General features: G+C 39.1%; 1 protein-coding gene across 2 annotated transcripts in view; it reads right to left on the bottom strand.

Annotated features, from left to right (window-relative positions):
• Window positions 1-9,226, bottom strand: part of LOC145439845 (microfibril-associated glycoprotein 4-like) — a 532,879-nt gene that overhangs the window by 86,900 nt on the left and 436,753 nt on the right. The window lies entirely within an intron of this gene.

The raw sequence follows: 9,226 nt of genomic DNA, 5'->3' as shown, positions 1-9,226 counted from the left end.
TATGATATACAGCCTATATATATGTAGGCGAGTTTCTGTTAAGTGATTAGTTGGTCCATTTATTTTGCTTGATTTGGCTATGGTACCATAGGTCCCCCACCACATAAATATTGTAATTGACTTGAAAACAGTCCACTCGAGGATGGTATTGATTCAAAAAAAATGTGCCATTATATACCCTGATACAAGTCTTATACTTCACATCAAAAATTATGGCGGGTTTGTTAGTCTGAAATATGATATAGAAAAATACAAATGTCGATCCAAATTTATTTTACACCCACTAAAACGTAAATCATTCGTCACGGACCCCATAACTCACGCAGGTCGAATTTTTGTGCATGTGAGGAAAGATTCTGTCAGCATGTAATTGTAGACAAATTTCCGGAGTGTAATGATGGAATTATCATGGAGAATTTTTCAAGTATTTTCGGTCCCAGTGATCCATCGGTACCACATCTCCCCTACCCTTGGAATACAGTGCGTAACGACTAAAAAAATGTTATCCCTTCGGATTTTTTGCGCGCAACTTATATTTTCTGTGCGCAGAGACCGTGAAAGCACTGCGCATTTGCGCACGTGCGCAGCCTAGAGGGAACATTGGTTAGCAACACCTCATTTATTCGCGAACAATGGGATTGATAAAAATGCGATGATTAGCCTGTTGAGTACAGCTATGAACTGCTGAAACAGTGGTGATAACGACGATGTCAGCATGTTTCTTAGCTCCCGTAGCTTTGGTTGTTGTTGGTGTTAGCATTCTGTATATGCGTTGTCAGGAATAAAAGAGATTCAACGGACGTTGGAATTTGATTCATTTATTAAATCATGATTACCGAGTCTCTGGATTCCGGGAACCTTTTGAGTCGTAAGCGACACATCAGGGACATCACATACTTGAATTAGTCTATATATTTTGTGTAACTAAGATATTCTCCTTCAGCTTTGGGATTGGGATAACATCTCAATAAATGCGTGATCAAGTTTGATGAAGCTGTGATTGGAAACTTGCATTTCTTTTTGCAATTGTTGCAGCTAGCCTTGGTACTGGTCAGAGATTTAAAACTAAAACTCTAACCGTGGTGTAGGAAAGGGTTCAGCATAGGTTTCAGAAGAGATTATTTGCTGTTCATCCATTTTTGAAATATTAAGATTTAGTTTAGCCCACTGGTTCTCTAACTTTTTTAGACTCGCCACCCTCTATGACAGTGAAATATTTCGTGCCCCATGTATCGTCGTATCACACAATGAAACCAGAATGTTACCAATATTTACAGAGAGTTTGATGGTATGGAAGGTTATATGACTGTTGATGAGAGAATACTCCAATATGAAGTCCGGACTATACACAGAGCAATAAACATTTGAATAGTATATTCATATTTAAATGAACCCGAATATTTTCGGCTGACACTCGTCAGGGGTAATCGTCAGCAACTAGTAGAGAATTCAAAAGAACACCGTATATCAACAATCGTAACACAAAATATGACGTCACCAGCACGGAATGTCGAATGTACTATTTTTAGATGATACACGAAAAACGAAAAGTCGACTCCAAGGCATACAAATGAAAGTGTGAGCGACCCTTTCCGAGTATGCGAAATCTGTCGTCTCGATAATTTTTCGCACAGGTGGGATTATCCAACAGGTGTTTGCCAATTGCAGAATTTTTGGCCTTTGCTTGTTCCGCATCAATCTTGAGCGGATGAGGTAAGGGTGAGCTTTTCGCCGAGCGCGTTCTAATGAATCTAGAGACATGCTGATTTATGCGTTCCTGCAAGCGCTTTGACGTTCTTCCCACGTAGCCACAATCACAGTGACACTTGAATTCGCAAACTACATTGCGCTTTGTTGAAGTGCGGGAAGCACGTCTTTACGTGTTGCAGGGAGCAGTTGCGTTGTCGTGAAAATCACGTTGGTCTTCACTGTGTCGTAACACTTAATGACCGCTGAAATCGATTGCTTTTCAAAGCGGTTGGAAATAGACCCTATCCAAGGTAGATGGATGTAAACATCTTTGGTTGTTCGTTCGGTAGGCTCTGCTGGCTTTTCTGCATTGCACGGTTACCCTGAACATGTCATCAACCGCGGCATAGAGAGGAAAGTAACACAATTCAGTGCAGAAAAGCCAGCAGAGCCGGGAGATAGATCTTGTATCAACGAAACCTAAAATTATTCTCGAAAATACCGATGAAATTCAAGCTTTTCCTGTTTTAAATAACGAATTACCTCGTTTCCGCCAACACGATGTTTTTTTGTGGAATTCATGCAGTCTGTCGACTACTATGGTTATTTACACCAGGCCGATATTCTTCACTTTTTCCGTAACTGCCGACTTATGCCACGGCCCACTTGAAGGCTTTTTGTAAGACACCGCTTACGCGGATGAGGTGACGAGGAGGAGCCTAGATAAACCTCCAACACTTAGGTTGGAATTCTGAAGTCGACCTCGGTCGGACTCGAACCCGCACCCATTGGTGTTGCAGCCGCGGATAATACTTGGTGTGAATTAAATACATTTGCAGGTTGAAATTTAACCGTAGATCAAATAGGATTTTATCAAAGAAATATTATATGATTGTGAATGTCCAATTGCTGACTGAAACATGCTCCGACCACTGACGGGGTTGTAGATTACGAGGCAAATATATTTGCGTATGAATTAGCAATGTAACATCATAAGACTGTTAATGTGTCCCCTAGGAGAATGAAATTCAGTTCAGTATGGCTCTTAAGATTCAATGACTTGGCAACGAATAATTCAGGAATGTCCGTGTTGGAACAAACAACCTATCACTTTAGGGGTTTGCACCATTATCTGGAATGTAATCACAGGAATACAAATTCCTGTGAATCCGGGTGAATGAAATATAATACAGCGGAGTATGATATTCATAATTCTTCAGCCAGAGACCACGATACGAATCTATCGGCTATTGGTGACTAATAATAACAAAATAAAAGGGTATATTCAGTAGTTGAATCAATGAAGTGCGGTGAGGTTCATGGCTGGTGAGGAACTGCCCCCTCCCCATGCACCGCACACACAAACAGACACACACACACACACAAAAGGTAAAGTACACCCGATAAAGATACACAGAGATGTGAATACCAACAGCAGCAGCAAGAGAAAGTGGTTAGGCGAGGCCATTTTCTCCGCTCCCCGTTGGCCTTTGCAATTCTACTATACATATTTCGATTTTTCCGTTATGGTCGGTGTCGTTGCTTGTGGTATTCATGGTGTTTTTCGACTACTATTGTCATTTACACCAGGCCAATTTTGATCATTCTTACTCCTTATCTGCCGACTTTTAGCACGGCTCACTTCTATGCTTTTATAAGACACCGCTTACCCGGATAAGATTTTTCCGCTGCTGAAATATTCAGTTATTTAATACAGATTTCTCGAGGAAAAGGATGAAAGGAAAAACGGAAAATATTTTATTTACGGTTATAATTTCGGTTTTATATTCCCTATTGTCCTTTGCCCGTCAAATCTCTTTTTTTTTACAAAATTGAAATGGAAACTGTATCAGCAACACTAAATATGTCACTCACTAAGATCGAACTTAAATTATTGAAATATCTTTCAGACGGTAAAATCAGGGTTACATTCAGGATTAGGGCTGGGCACAATAATTCGAGTACTCGAAACTGAATCGAGTATTAATTTTAATGATTCGAGTCGAGTATTAAAACGTGATTTTTTTTCGAGTACTGAAAATATACTGAAGGCTATTTTATCAACGAGAATAACAGTTTCGATATTATTTTTTCACTGTGGAAGCCTTGAAACCTTGATTGGCCGTATCGCAGCATACGAAACACATAGTACAAGCTGCTAGCGTTACTGGAAATAACATATTTCTGAAGTCATAATTAGCCCACAACATTGTCACAAAGCGCAATGAAATCGGTATGGTCGAATGAAAACCAAAATATCTTCAATGTCATGGCGAACAGGCATTATATTCTATGTGGATGCAAGAAAAGTAGAAATTTGAACATGGAAATCGTACATACTGTTATTACGTCATGAGGGATACTCGAATACTCGGCTCAACTCGAAGCATAATACTTGATTCAGAATCGAATCACTCAGGTACTCGAATTTGCCCAGTCCTATTCATAATTAGGTAGGGACACCATAGTTTGGAAATCTGAAAACAGGACACTTTTTCAAAATTTTCAGACCGGAAGAAAATCCTGAAAGAATGGGAAATTTTTCTACTTCGTGGACGGTTGACTAAAAAATGGTCAACTTTTTCCTTTCACATTATCACTTGGTTGACCGAAAAAAGGCCCAGTTTACGGGTTAGCTCCCGAAATAGCTGCCGCGGCGTTACTTCAGTGCTGATTTACCGTAATTTAATTGTTGTTTTTGCCATATATTTAACCACAATTATCAAAAAAGACGACAAAATCTCAAAAAAGAGGACATTTGGCCGTCCTCCGAGGACACTTTCAAAAAAGTCATAAAAGTGGGACATATTCTCCTGAAATAGGACGTATGGTAACCGTATGATTAGGATGCAGAGATTTTCCTGGAATATGATTCGCGACTGTATAAAACATACAAGGTCGGCTGATTGAGTAGGCGACCTGTTTCTTATCACATTAGCGGTGTCTTACAAAGAGTCTAGATGTCCTAGAAGCCTGGTGTAAATGAGTGATGCAGTCTGAAACCCACCGTAAAGGTCACAAACAACGACAACGCAGGCTATTTAAGTAGCTACCACAGAGCCTACCACAATTTAAGGTAGGTATTGATGGATTAATACATAACAGCTACATCAGTAAGGGAATGTATTTGTACCGCATTATGATAGCCGTCGCCACTGTACAATTCTTACAGCACTGTACTGTTGGTTTCCGAAATCGTTAGCTGGTTCACTGAGGTGCGATTGTCCGTACTGTCCGTAAGTAGTATAGTAGATCGCTCGTGATTTGCCTGGGGGTTCTTATGGGATCTCTGGTGAGGTGCCGCGAAACTCGTGTTGGTGATGGCACCCTTTTGACCCCCCCTTCCGCTGGTGAGGTGCCATGTGTTCTTATGGGATCTCTGGTGATGGTACCCTTTCGGGTATAGGCTTCGTCGGTGATGTGCCGTGAAAACTCGTGTTGGTGATGGAACCCTTTCAGACCCCCTATCGCTCGTGATGTGTCATTGTTTCTTACGGGATCTCTGGTGGTGTACCATTGGTTCTTATGGGATCTCTGGTGAGGTGTCATGTGTTCTTATGGGTGCGGTCGTGATTCGCCTTTTCGGGTATAGGGCGTGGTCGTGATTCGCCGTGAAAACTCGGGGTCGTGACTCACCTTCTTTGCTATAGGCGGTGGCGGCGATTCGCCTGTCGTGTATTCTTACGGGATCTCTGGTGATTTACCATGTGTTCTTACGGGTGTGGCGGTGATTCGCACTTTCGAGTATAGCCATCTCTCGCGCGGTGTTGAATATGTACGAGTCACCAACAATAACCGCGCAAACGGAAACGTGGTTTGTTGTGAGGATTAAGCAGTGCGTGCGACAGATGGCGATTCGAATATCAACAATAGTCGCGTTCGCAAACTAACACTTCAAAAAGATGTGAAATATTTGTAAAATCCTACGATCGCTCACAAGATACCACTTCCGGCATATCAATCTATCACTCAATACACAACCGAAGTTGAATTGTAATTGAATGCATAAATTTATCACCTCGACATCAAAATTCGAAAACAACAACTTGATGCTTTATGTTCTCACTCTAATTTCATGATAAGTGTAATAAGTGCCGAATAACAGATACACCACCGGCGAGACTTGAATACCAACAAATTGTCACTTATTTCTATTCTAGCCGTAATCCTTTGTGAAGTTAACGCTTATTCAAAAAGGTATGAAATATTTGCAAAACCCCGCGATCACTGACAAGATAATGTCTCGGACATAACCATCTTTCACGACTTGGTGTCATAACCATACCGATCGCTCACGCGGTGAAATTTTAGTAATCAGTTTGTCACAGAACTTGATTTCGCTGGTAAGATTTAACAAGTAACGAATAACAGACCGCGGTAACTTGAATAGCGACAAATTGTCACTTATTTCCGCTCTAACCCTAATCCTTTGTGAAGTGAACGCTTATTCAAAAGGGTGTGATATCATTTTAAAATCCAACGACCACTCACCGGATAATACTTCAGACATAGCAATTCCTCATACCCACCCACAAGGTAATATTTCGGTAATTAGTTTGTCCCAGAGCCGTCGCAGACGGTGATTCGAAAACCAACAATTTGTCACTTTCCCGCGATCGCTATACGTTTCACGCCTCCCGAATAGTGGCTGACTTTAGTTGCGTGATAAGATCCATGAAAATATTCAATCAATGTGTTAGTTTGTCAACTTGAAATGTAACTTACTACACAAATCAAGTTGAATCGTATTTGAAAGTATTGATTCGACCCTACTCAAATCCTTTGACAAATCCTATTAACGCGATCTGTTGAATCGAACGTAACCTGAATATTACTGACGCCAACATTCACCCGCATCGGATCATTCACACATTCCACGCCGCTGTTTTAACACTTATAGAATCAATACCAACTATCTCTAACCCGATAATATTCAATCATTTTGGTAATTTACCAACTTTAAATCCATTCGCGGGATGTACTAAAGGTAAATCCAAATAATCCAGAATGAAATATTTGGACTTTGACATTGCGTGAATTGAAATAGGTTTGACAAACATGACTACCAACTTTCACCCAGTCACATTTCAAGATTATACTTTGAAACAATCCTTGAAACTGACAACTCTATTCACGACTCCGCGTTTCCGTTTGTAAAATAGAGTTTCAGAAATACTATCACTATGACAACTCAACATTTTAACATCTCGCCATGCACAAACGAGTAAAATACAAAAACCTTGGTAAGTCAATCCGTTTGTAACTCACCAAACCAAAACAAAAAGTGTCCGTATGAAAAGTAGACAAGACTACGCGAGTAATCACTACAACCCACAAACATACCAACTCAGTTGTATCCATATCCCATATTTTTTATTCAACTGCAAGATGAAGTAATTACTACTTGGCGCGCGGTTTGAGATTAACACATTACATTTGAGTATACGAGATTTGAATGTCTAACCAACGTAGTTGAGAATTCTTACAATCGAACGCAGGTGTTATATTGAAAATTTTCACGAATTGACACATTGATTTTGACATATGAGATTTTGTAATAGTCGATCATGACTTGATTATTAAATTATGACATTATTAGACCAGGGTTGTGTTGAAGGTTATTACGATACCAACAAACTTTTCAGAAACATTGTTATTGACATATCGATTTGTAAAACTAGATTAACATATCTGAAATGTTTTGATTGGGATGATTAAGCCGTGTTCGTAAAAACCACGCAGCGTATTGTGGAAATCAGGAAATAATTTACAAATGTAATTGTCTCCAGTAACCAAGACTAAAGATGAAACAACAATTTTCTTTGTTGAACAATAACCGGTACAATACTTTATCGTCGTAATCTGCAGTGGGAATTGAAACACTTTCGCACATTTCCCGGTGTCAAGATATCACACTAGGTGAATTGACATATCGCCGCTTGATTAATACCTAATCCATTCGCACCATTTCACATACTTTGATCATTACAAAAGTAAATTGGAATATGTTTGCTAGATGCATTCAATTCAGTTAGAAATGTCTGGTACACAACAATCGTAATATCAAGGAAGTACTTGCTACGCTGTAATTCACTTAACGTGTTTTGTATTGTTGTTCATTTGTAGTATTGATTATTTTTGAACCCCCAAATAATAATTCCCGACATGAAACCAAACCGCTGAAAGTCGTCACCATCACAACGAAACAATTTGTACGATGTTTGTCAAATGCATCCTATAGTTAGGTGTACTAGAATTATTTGTGTAACACATACGCCGACAATGCAATCGAAAATTTTTCCGTTGTCATTCGCTAAAGTAAATGTCATCACAATACTCATCAAGCTGTCATCTGTAAATCAAGATTACATCCAACTTGTAACTGTATCGTTTAACTACCGGGTTGCATCAGTTTGCTATTTTTGTCATTTAGTGACTGCTGAACATACCAAACGATACACATTCACTTACGAAATACTGTGTTGGTCGTAATTTCCATCATCGTGATAATCGAAGTACATTTGTTTCGAATTCGTAACAGCCGACTATGCCACGACGATTTTTGGAAAAGTTATGCTTGGAAGATTGGTTGTATATCACGAAAAATAATTACCACTCATATTGATACTGTTACTCCATTGACCGGTATTTTCAAACGAGTAAAATTTATTACTTGAGTTACTCCGCTTACTATATTCAAATGTAAACACAGCTGTCTTTCAACATCACAAAGACATCGATATAAAGTATACAATCAAACGCAACAAGTTTTACTTTTGTAGGACACTAATTATTATTCCACGCATCTCATTTCATACTAAGTGTATATGAAAGATGTTCATGGTACACGAATATATTCGCCCATGCTACGAACATACGCAATGATTGGTGACGCTTTCACACTATTTCGATTTAGTGTAACAAAAACAACAACAACAATTTTCACTCTCTTGACTTACGAAAACAACAGACGAACCTTCATTCAATATTTTGTTTTTGTCAACAAGTTACTTTTTTCATGAGACCCCCACTACTCTTACAAAAGTACGAAAGATATTTACATCACACAAAGTAATTAACTTTACTCGATATTCTCGCATTACGAAACTAAAGAATGGTTGGTTAGACTCTACAAACTGTTTCGATATCACAAGACCTTTATTGTCTGAATGGGTGTTCATGTATCTTAATAATCAAATAGTTCAACACAGAACTAGTACTAACAGAAACATCAGAGTTGTTTACACAAAAGTTTGTATGTGTACAGTATGCGAATACCATGTGTAAGTCCAGCACAATTGCAGTATCCATTCGAGTTTAGTCAACACAAATTTATTACAACGAGCCACGTTAACTTTCGTGAAAGAAAAGCATACTCACTTCCAGAGGGTTATGTCAACACCATAGCAGTTCCCCAACAACAAAGTACATATGTTTCTAGCCACGGTCCTTACATCTTTCACATAGATCAATCTACTTTGCTAACGAAAAGTGCTGAGTCACCACATGATCGCTCTCACAACAAAACAGCTAGTAG

This window comes from Botryllus schlosseri, chromosome 5 (assembly GCF_051294905.1).
Source record: "Botryllus schlosseri isolate E-star chromosome 5, Bs_hap1, whole genome shotgun sequence".
NCBI classification, from domain to species: Eukaryota; Metazoa; Chordata; class Ascidiacea; order Stolidobranchia; family Styelidae; genus Botryllus; species Botryllus schlosseri.
This window is presented reverse-complemented; position numbering and strand designations above follow the sequence as displayed.